General features: G+C 35.8%; 1 long non-coding RNA gene across 2 annotated transcripts in view; it reads right to left on the reverse strand.

Annotated features, from left to right (window-relative positions):
• The window catches only part of LOC117284624, a 33,568-nt gene that overhangs the window by 21,378 nt on the left and 470 nt on the right, over positions 1 to 11,720 (reverse strand). The gene's annotated exons all lie outside the window — the stretch shown is intronic.

The raw sequence follows: 11,720 nt of genomic DNA on the forward strand, positions 1-11,720 counted from the left end.
CAGGCTCTGCCCTCATACTGCATAGACCATCTTCTCACTATGCTCTGCACCATCAGAGTGAGACCCGAAAAGTGCTGATCTCCCTCGTATACCACATGTCCACACTCATCAACCTCATGAATCTCTAACTCTAGTTTGTCAATAACTCCTAAAATAAACATTCTGTAATCTGAATAAGTACTGTTATGTTACCAAGCATGTTTGATAAGATTACTAAAAAGCATAGAGCCTTGTAGCAAACAATTATACCTTTCCTCTTGATAGACAATGATATATTCATTATTCAACACAATCTTTGAATAGTGTTTCCCAAATAACTCCAAACCCTTATAAATATAGTGTTATCAATCACATTTATTTCTGTCATTTTTAAAGGTACATGATGACTTTGTACAATGTATTACTAAAGCCACAGTGGAATTTTCCTCCTTATTTACACCCATCTGCTAGGCAAATAACCTTCTTTGACAATAATGAAAAGTTTCTTAACATGACATGATTTACCTTAATGAATCCATCCTGGGTTACTGTGGCCTTGTCTAAGACCTCCTGAATTCAGTCTCTCTCACATGACCCAAATGCTAATTTTAATGCTACTTCTAATATTAGCATCTAACCTACAATTTAGAATTCTTAAAACTACTACTCCTTTTTTGGATACTACAACATGTGTGCATGTCCATCTCCCCAGGACCTGCCTTGGTCTCCATCATTTTCAGAAATTACCCACTGTAGCCAGGCGTGGTAGCGCACGCCTATAATCCCAGCACTTGGGAGGCTGAGGCAGGAGGATCACTGTGAGTTCGAGATCAGCCTGGGCTACATAGTGAGTTCCAGGTCATTCTCAACTACATAGTGAGACCCTGTCTCAAAAAAAACAAAAAGAAAAAAAGAAATTACCCCCTATGGTTGAATAATTACATAGGCAATAACATACTGCAGTGAATGAATGACAGAATTTATCATGTTGCCTACAACATTACTTTCCCAAACAATAGTTGCTGATAAATCACCCTTGTAATTTTTTTTTCATATCTGAGGTACAACATACTGCTTTGGGGGTCTCTGGTCCATTTTTCCTCAACTTGTTCTATTCTTTACCTAATTTTTCAGTTCAGAAGATTAAATTCAGGGTCTCGGCACTAAGCTATATCCCCCAACTTTTTTTTTTCAAGTTTGAAACAAGATCTTACTAGGTCACCAAGTTGCCCTAGCTTACAGGTGTGCACTACCATTCCTGGATCTTCTTAGCATTTTCTTTGAAATGACTCTGCTATGGTTTGAATATGGTTTGTTCCTTCTGAAACTCATGTTGGAGCTTAATTATCATTGTGAGATAAAAAAATAAAAGGATAGACGCTTCACCTAACTATGTGTTCAGCAGTAGGGCCTTTGGGAGGTAATGAGGATTAGGTAAAGTCCTCATGATTACACACTGGCAGATTTGATGGAAGAGGGGGACAGACCAGAGAAGATTCATGTATGCACCCTATCTCTTGCCACACTGTACCCTGGAGAGAGCCTCAGGACTCTGCTGGCAGAAAGGCAACTCGGCCAGAAGAAAGGCCATCGGCAGATATGGCTCCTTCACCTTGCACCAAAACTGTGAACCTAAATAGACCTCTTCTTTATGACTGCCCCAGTCTGAGGTATTCTGTTATTAGTCATAGAGAAAGGACTCCAACACTCTGCTAAAATAAATGTACTATGAAAATAAATTTTCCATACCTACCATAAATAGAAGCCTAGTAACCAAATGCTACAAATAGAGAATAACTCTAAAAATAACAAAAATGAACGCAAAATTACTCAAGTTCTGATTGGAGGCAAATACCCACCAAAACCAGGGTCCTGGATTTATTCTTTATTAAAATGGGGACCTAAAAATTTATGAAAAAATGTATAGCTTTCAGTGGTTTTGCTTAATAAGAAGAAAGTTGAAGACTATCAATTTCAAGTATTTAGAAAAAAGGTCATGTGGATACACTCACAGAAAGAAACAAAGATTAGAGAATAATTAATGATATGAAAAACAAAGATACAATGGAAAACACCAGAAAAAAAAGTTCTTTAAAAAGACAAAATTGGCAGACTTCTAAAGACTGATCATGATAAAGCACAAAAAGCAACAAAAAATGTTGGGAATTAAACATAGGATGCATCATAAATTTAAAAAATTATTGTAAACAACTGCGAGGTGATTTGAACATTTTGGAGATGGACAAAATCCATTTTGGTATAAAGTACCAAAATTCATTACAGGTCAGTTCTATTAAAATTTTTCAATAACTGATATTTATAACCTCCTAACCGAGGACAGAAATAAGATTAGCTGTTTTTCCTAGTGAGTTTTAACAATTATTTAATGACCAAATAACGCTAATATCATACAAATTCAATGAGACTATAAAAACAGACAATAGGCCTAGATAATTTCATGAAATTAATAATCTATCTAAATCAAATTGAGACAGCATAAGAAAGGATAATTGCTGACTAAACTGAGAAACACTGATGCAAAAATTCAAACTATAAATTAGCAAGATGAATCCAGAAATGCATAATAAATGTCTTATTCTAAATTGTATTTATCAAGGGAGAAAATTCCATATCAGCTTATGACCAAAAGAAACTATTAGTAAATAAGCAGATGGGAACTTCCTTTATGGGCAAATTAAAGGTCAAATGTCATAGTTCAAAGCAATAAGAATACTTTGATTCTTTCATTTTTAGTCAACATTTTATGAGGAGGGTGTCAATACAACATTTAAGAAGAAAAAAAAGAAGGAGGAAAAGAGAAGAAAGAAGAAAAACCATACAATTCACAGAATATTTTTATAAATTCCAACAAACACAATTAATAGAGTACTTATAATAATTAAGTATATTATAAGTTCAACTGCATTTCTACATACCAGAAAGAATTTTTTTTCAAGAGGCATTTATTTAAACCTACCCATTTATAGAAGCAATAAAACATGGTTCCTTGGAATAACTACAAGGAGCAATTATATAAAAATTTGAAGAAAAAAAATCTATAAACTTTCACAAAAGACATTAAGGAGGTCCTTTATAAAAAGGAGCTATATACATGACAAAGAAGAAAGTTTTATATCACTGAAATGTCAGCTCTCCTCAATTGATCTTTTAATTCACAGCAAGTGGAAACAAAATCCCAACATTTTAAAATAGAACTTGACCAGCCTGTTGTAAAAGTTTTGTGGAAGAATAAAAGGACAAGAACAATTGAAGATATTCCTTCAAAAGAGTAAGGAGGAAGACTTGTGTTACTGGATATCAAGCCTTCACATAAAGCTGAAATAATCAAGTTAGTGTGGCATTCACATGGAAACAATCAAGGAATAAGAAGTTCAGGGTCAGATCCATGTGTTGAGAAAAACTCGATCCATGCGAGAGGTATCAGAGGGTGCGGGGGGGTGGTGGTGAGCTGGGCCATTCCAAAAATGTCACTGGGACAAGCCTCATCGACATGGCAACAAGCACAAAGAATGCATCTGTTCGCCACTCTGTGCACGAACACCAATTCTAGATGATTATGGATGTACATGGGAAAACCAAACTTTGAAAATCACAGAAAGGAGTGCAATACAATATCTCCACAGCCTTGGGGTAGAGAAGAATTCCCTAAACAATAAATAGACACCATTAACCATAAAGCAAATGAATGTTAAATTCAAAGTACATTAAAATTAAAAACTTCTGTTCACCTGAGGCATGCTATATAAATCAGAAAATATTTGCTACACAGAAAATTAACAAAGATTTTGTATCTAGGGTATAGAAAGAACCCTTGAAAATAATTTTTTAAACAACCTGAAAGAAAAGTGATATTTACATAAACTCTTTTCTATACATAATATTTTCATTTAATATATTTAAATATAATTAATATAATAAATATAATAAAATCAAATTGTATTGCAAGTGTTGTGTTCATGGCACAATAGAAAATAGCTGCCTCAGTGGACACAGAGCCCCCACAGGTCACACTTGGGAGGAGACGGCTCCAACAAAGCTCCAGACCCAGAGTTCAGAGAATTTCCCCCAATAACCAGATCACTTTTCATACAACAGGAAAAAACTGAATAAAATAATAAATATAATAAAATCAAATTGTATTGCAAGTGTTGTGTTCATGGCACAATAGAAAATAGCTGCCTCAGTGGACACAGAGCCCCCACAGGTCACACTTGGGAGGAGACGGCTCCAACAAAGCTCCAGACCCAGAGTTCAGAGAATTTCCCCCAATAACCAGATCACTTTTCATACAACAGGAAAAAACTGAATAAACCACATCAACACCTGTAAGCAATTATTATTATTTCTTTATATACTCTCATGATTGCTTTGCATCAATCCAAGCCCAAAGTACAAGGGCAAAGAAAAGTTAAAATGTCTTTCTAAAAAGTTTTCCAATGCATGATTTCATGTTCATGTAAACCTTTACTGAATTCAACAGATGCAGTCTCCTACTGTGGTTAGACATTCCAAATATGTAGATATGCAAAGAATATCACTGTTTGTAATGAATATATATTTAGTTCTACTTTATTTTTATTATTTTAAATTACAAAAGGGTTTTTCTACTGATTTTATGCTTAGCACTATAAAGGATTCTTATATGTTTGATGTTTCCCTAGTATATAAATCATCCTCTGATAATGTATCCATTTTGAATGGATGTCAATATATCACACATTTATTTTTATAAATCTGTAACAATGATGTTGTATGGAAGATAAAAGCTAGTAGCCTTTTTATGGCATCTAATGTGGTTTAGCAGTAGTCTAATGTAATTTTTTTAATATCAAAAGTGAATATTCAGATTCTCCATATTAATAAATTTAAGACCATTCCCCAAAAAGACATCAAACTAATCATGATATATCTGTCATCTTTCACTACCTCCACAATAGTTTTGTGTTTATGTAGTTTATTAACATGGCCAAGAAAATTAGTATATCCTAAATTTTGTATACAGGTGTAATGTGATTGATATTTAAAATTTAAATGCAATATAATAAGATTACCTTACACAGGCCTATTATATTTAATTCATGAAGGTGACAGCATAGACTTTACCATATTTCTGCCTCATAATATCCTAGTGAGTGGGTATGGAATTGTTAATTCTGTTTTACAGATGAGGAAGCAGTTGCACAGACAAGTCAACCAACAACCCCATGGAAAGATTTAAACCCAGGTGTCTGCCTCCCAGCTCCTCCTGTACTCCTCAGTACTGAATAGCTGGCACAAGGAGAGTTGCCCTCCACGCAAATCCATGGATTTCACATCCACAAAATCACCCAACCATGCATGCAAAATATTCAGAAAACAAATTTTGTTGTACTGAACATGTATAGACTTTTTTCTCATTGTTATTCCCTAAACAATACAGTATAACAAGTATTCCCATACCATTTGCACTGGATTACATATTATCTGTTGTCTAAAGATGATATAAATCTCCTGGAGGGTGTGTGTAGGTTCTATGCAAATACCATGGTATTTTATATAAGGTATTTGAGCATCTAAGATTTGGTGTTCACCAGGGTCTCAGAATCAATCACCTACACATGCTGAGGGATAACTGTAGAGGTATTCCCCGAGGGTAAGAAAGCCTCTTCTACGTGCCAGCTGAAAGGAGTGAGACATAATGAACCTTCCCTTATGAGCCTTCTATTAGACTGACTTTCGAATCTCACAATCTCTTCATGCCCAACTTTCCTGGTCTGTAAAACAAGCCTGGGCCTTATCCATGAACCAAGTCACCAAGACCAGAGTCAACTGTGTCTAAAAGTACATAGAAAAAGGCAACTTTTGCAAAAATTGGACATCACTATTTTTGCTTATGTAATGTGTTTTAACCTTCAAAATGACATGAAATGTGCAAGACAGTCACTGTCCACTGATTTGTGTTCCCCACACAGTCACTGGGGCCCAGGACAAGCCACACCATACACTCACAGTCAGGGAATGGGACTTAGACACCTATTCTCACCAGCTTCAGAATTGAGGCCTGGAGCCACTGCCTGTGGCTGACAGAAGCACAGTTTGTCCATTCAGTGACCTCTTTCTCTTCCCAGAGAGAATATTCTATTTTGGCAACCTGGGCTTCGCCCACACCAGGAAAATTTGGCACGATACACAATCTCATTTAAGTAGAAGGAAAAGAAACACGCCAGCTTCAGTTATTCACTGATGTGAAAATTCCTTTGAGCTACAGGATTTGAGACAGAAGCAGCTGGGACACTCCAGGTTTCAATCACAACCTGGTATAAACATCTGGAGATTTTTTCTCAACCTAAAGTCACCCTGGGGTGCAGGCAGGTGGGGTTAGAATGTGGTAAAGGAAGGGCTTTCCAAGGTGGAATAAAAGGAACTACAGCAGAAAGGAGGATGAAGCAAACCTTCATGGAACCAGAACACAGACACCTGTCACCCAAGAAAGTGATAAGCAGGACTTTTCCTCCAGAAATGGAATAAAAATAGCAGCAGCAGCTACCTACCCTATTACTTTCTCCTCTTCATTTTGATGTCATTTCTGTTTAAGAGTGTCTGTCAAATTTCAGAGTCACATCTTTTCTGCAGGGACTTGGACTGGTGCAACCAACCCCCTCTTTGTGAGGCTGAGTGGGCAGGAAGGGTTATATTCAGAAGGAACAAAGGACAGAACAGGGACAGCTCCTTCCTTCATGCTGGTGCCTGTGCTGCAGTGCTCACCAGCACAGCCCTCTGCAACTTCCCCCAGCAGAACAGCTCTATGTTCCCTAGAAACATCCTTTTAATTCCTTCCTAGTAAAGAATAGACAGGCCATTGTCCTCAAACATTTCTGGGTACAAATTTCTCTAAAGATGAGAAGTAGAAATTTACATTACTTTCATTGTGTGTGACTTCTAGAGTTTGATGAAAATACTTTTAAAGTCCCTAATATTACAGAGATGAGGAACCAAAGGCAGACAGATATGCAGTCCACACACCGCCCCACTGGAACTACCGAGAGAGTATGCTTCTCATCAGCATCAGGGAAGAGTAAAACGTGAGTCAGCAAAGACTGAATCACTTTAAAATGGAATTTTTGCAAAACAGAAAGTTCAGACTAATTCACCCGATAAATCAATAGACCAAAATCTACAGCACAGCAAGCCCTGCAGGATATCATTAATGACGGAAATGTGCAGGCAAAATATATTGTAGAAATAGTCACGGTCACCATAGCTCTTACTTGACCTCAAATATACACCTTTGTATCTAAATATGCATATAAAACGCATTGCAGACTACATGGTAAGATAGAGGAAAAGCTAAGTGCTACTCATTTTATATGGTGTGTAGTTAGAGATTTCCATGGAAAATGTGCAATTATAAAGATACTCTATTTCACATTAAATAAGAAAAACATATACATTATTTCCCTTATGTTCAAATCCCTCTGTGTTATACAAATCTTTCTGGTCTACTTTGCTGAAAGTCACTTCAGAAGGTCTTACACATATTAGGCTCCACCCTGGTTAGGTTCCAGGCCATGGATAAAGACAATATTCAATAAAGAGTGAACGATTTAGTCACTTTGGCCTATTTCCAGGTAACAAAAACCCTAAACAAAAACACATATGCTCTTGTAGGATATCTTGAACTTAGTAGTCCCAGCCACAGATTTGTCTAGTAAACTGTGAGATGAAACAGTTTCCGGGAGTGGGGGGCTTGTGCTGGTATAGAATCTCCTTGGGGTTTTAGGCTTACTTTAAAAGCTCAATCTCTCCTCCCAGATAAAATTTTACATAAAATAATATAACACATAGGTAAACTGTATGATATATGAATTGGCTCAGTAATGACATTAAAATAATATTAAAATATACTTAATTTTAAATTAGCTACGTTATCTGACTTTTGAAGGGAAAAATATTCATTTCTTTAAAAATTAACTCTTTTTTGGAAGAGCCTATTATTTACACCTACGCTGCAGTCTTGCTTTCCTGCCTCCTAATCCATGCCATCCAGATTATTAACCTATTACTGGTCCTATTTAACAAGGAGGAAACAGAGACTTTAAGAAATTAAGTATCAGAATTAATATAACATAGATTAGGTTCAAAATCAAGTCTAAGTCCAAACAAATACATTTAAGGTCTTTGGGTTGTTTTTTGTTTTTTTTCTTAGCAGAGAGTCTGGAAGATATGAAGGTGAGTGGATACAAATACATTCTTCAGCATCAGAATTTTCTTAGCTAGTCACTTAGCATAAACATTTAATAGACAAAACGTTAGTAAATAAAATTAGTGAGGTGTCTAGCATAATTAATGGAAAACTGATAAAGATTGGCTGTAATTTATGTGTTATGTTTAATGATCTGATGAATTAATATCCTTAAGTTCAAAGTAGCAGCTATTTAATTCATCAGTTAAACTTCTGTTTATATAGTGCTACTAACAAATAAAAATTATAAATATAAACATTTATGCATGCTTAATTTCCATTTCAGATAAACAATAAATGTTTTAGTTTGCCTTTGTCTTATGCAATATTTCTTATATTTTATTTCATGGCCCATTAGACACTCTTAATGGTTAGATTTATCACTGCATTAAAATCAAGGAGAAAAGCTAACCTCTACTATTATGTAAAAATGTGCACAAATCGCAAATATCTACAAAATTCAAATAAATACCCCTTTCTAGTACTTATTACTTTAATGAAATAAAGAGGTCAGTGATATTTAAATGATCATCCTTAATGATATTAGGGTGACTGACTTATTTTTAAATGATATCATTTCAGAACACTAGAAAAGGTTGTGTGGACTGCAGAGCCCTTATTTTCTGGCCTAGATAACAGACCAATGGTCCAATCCAGAGCAGAATATTCAAAAAGAACACCAGTCTGGACGTGAACTTACTACAAACAAACCAAAGATCACTTCTTACAAAACCAGGAACCACCACGGCATCCTGGGTTTCACATCACCATAAATCCTAGGGCCATCAGAGGGATACCTTGGTTGGGCATGGTGGTACACAACTATAATCCCAGTACTCTGGGAGACTGAGGCTGGAGGGTTACAATTTTGAACTCAGCATGGCAACTAGCAACTTAGTAAGACGCTGTCTCAAAATAAAAAATAAAAAGGTGCTGCGGATGTAACTAGTGCAGAGACCCTGGGTTTAATCTCCAGTACTGCAAAAAGTAAAAAAAAAAAAAAAAAAAAAAAAAAAAAAAAAAAAAAAAAAAAAAAAAAAAAAAAAAAAAAAAAAAAAAAAAAAAAAAAAAAAAAAAAAAAAAAAAAAAAAAAAAAAATTAAAGCGGGGAAGAGGTACACGGTGGTAACGAAGAGTTTAGGGTTTTCACTCTAAGAACTCACTGATTTTCACCAAGAATAGTGAATCTTGATATCACCTACATCTCATTTTACAAATCAAAAATATTCTGGTTTCTACTTACTCTTAATCTTACATTTTATAATCTGGAAAACAAGATTTCCTGAGCAGAGGTTATTGTAAGAATCAGAGGTGGCAACATAGGTGAAAGTATTTTATTTGGTGAGATTCTTATAAACTAAAGATAGCCCAAAGAGTGCCATCTGAATCACAGAACCTAGCAACCAAAGGAGCCTTAATGATTCTTTCTACCAGACCTCTTACCCTGAGATGAAATTAAATGATTTTCACTTTAACCAGTTACCAGTCCAATTATATAAATACAGGATGACCAAAAGTTGTATTTTTGTTAATTTTTATAAGATACTACAACAGAAAATATCAACATGATAATTTTATCAAATTTATTTAATGCAAGTGTCCCCTGGTTGAAATGACATCTGCCCATGTGACACTGAGATAGTACGTAAACAAACGTGACACTGAGGATAATTGTTAAGTGGTAACACAAAGAGAAGACAAGGCAAACTAGAGCCACACTCTTTGGCCCCAATCCAATGTTTTTTCTGAATTCTCCTATGTTCCCTCTTTGGTAAGGATGCAATGGCTCCATTCTAGATATCAAACTCCAATGCAATGTGCTAAGTGTAGAGTTTAAGAAAAGAAAAGATGGCAAGAAGGAGAAAAACACACAAAATAGAAGTTAAAATAGCAGCAGGATTGGCAATATAAACGGTACATTGCCACCTAGGCTGTCGAAGATCAGAACAGCAAGGGGAATTGTTCTGATTTCCAAGTTGGCACCTTCTCCATCAATCACATTTAGTGCTCACTGGGACTCCTGGCAGGAGATATCAATGTTATTCTCATTGCTTGTACGACACCAGATCAGGAAGAGTTGTGTACAAAGGCAGCTGGCATTCCCTCCTCCAACAGAACACTCCTGTGGAAATTTCAGCATTACTTTTATAAAGGTACTAGAATGGTATTTATACCATAGCAAGAACTAAATATGTACCCAAATTGATTAAGATGCACCTAAAAGTCCATTTCAAGATTCGTTCTTTGGGGGAATTAATATGATAAACCACTATTTCTTATTTCATGGATAGATAAATAGGCAGATGAGTAGAAACGGGAAAATATCAAGATATTTAATAGCTACATTGTGCCAAGTACATGCCAGGCCAAGTGTCTTCACATGCATTTCCTCATTTCAACCCTAAAACAACTACGTAAAGAATGACTGCCATCATCTATGACAGAAGAAGAAATTGAGACTCACAGAGCTAAGTGAATTCTCATTGCTACAAAATGAAGATTTGGCAGAGCTGAGATTTGAACCCATGGTTTCAGAGAGCAGATCCAACATAAATTAGCAAAAGTACAAGAGACCCTTCCGATGTAATCTAATGTTGGTCTTAAAAATTTGTCATTGGGCTTTTCTTCCTATTATGTAAATATTAGAAAACATCATATTAATCACCGAGAATTCTTATGATTCAAGCTTGAAACAAGGAAAGCATGGAATGATAGAAAATCTGGCTTGATTTGTTTTCAAAAAGGACACTGAAGGAGTCTTGAAGATCCCAGCAAGGAAAAGGGAGAAACAAGAAAAGGAACTGAGTATCATTTGCCATAACATGAAGGAAAGAAAGGTGATTGATCATCGGTAAAATTGCAGGAAGCTAAGAACCATGCATCAACCTAGTGTATGTGTCTGGTTATCAGCTTATACAACAATGTGGTGGATTTACTTGCTGTGTGACAAATCAAACGGGACTGTCAACTATTTTTACCTGCCTTGATGCAGAATAAAGAGCTCCCCTCTAACATCCCTTCCAGACAGCTTTTGCTCGGGATACACGTGGAATCCGCCCACACTTCCCCTTTTACTTAAATGGAACAGATTTTTATCCATCTTCAGAAGTAGGTAGAATAAAAATAAGCCAAAACAATTGTTATGTTGGAAATAAATCCAACTCTCTTCTCTGAGATTAAACTTTGCTTTAAGGAAAGAAAGGGAGGTGGGGAAGGAGGAAGAGGAAAAAAAGAAAGAAAAGCGGGAGGGAGGGAGAGAAAAAGAAAGGGGGAGGGAGGAAGATGAGAGAGAGGGAAAAGACGTTTTCCTGATAAAATTAGAATACTCTAAGAATATAGTCATCAGTTATTAAAATAAAATTCAGAAAAGACGTTTTAACTAAGGATTTTCAAGTACTGCTATATAAGATAACAGGCATACGAGTTCATTTGGGAGGTGCTTCTTAAAAAGAGGGTAACTACTACAAACTAAAGGAGAAGCTGCCGGGAGAAGCCCCTCT

The sequence above is a fragment of the Fukomys damarensis genome, unplaced genomic scaffold (assembly GCF_012274545.1).
Source record: "Fukomys damarensis isolate Sample0158 unplaced genomic scaffold, DMR_v1.0_HiC HiC_scaffold_38, whole genome shotgun sequence".
In the NCBI taxonomy this organism is placed as follows: Eukaryota; Metazoa; Chordata; class Mammalia; order Rodentia; family Bathyergidae; genus Fukomys; species Fukomys damarensis.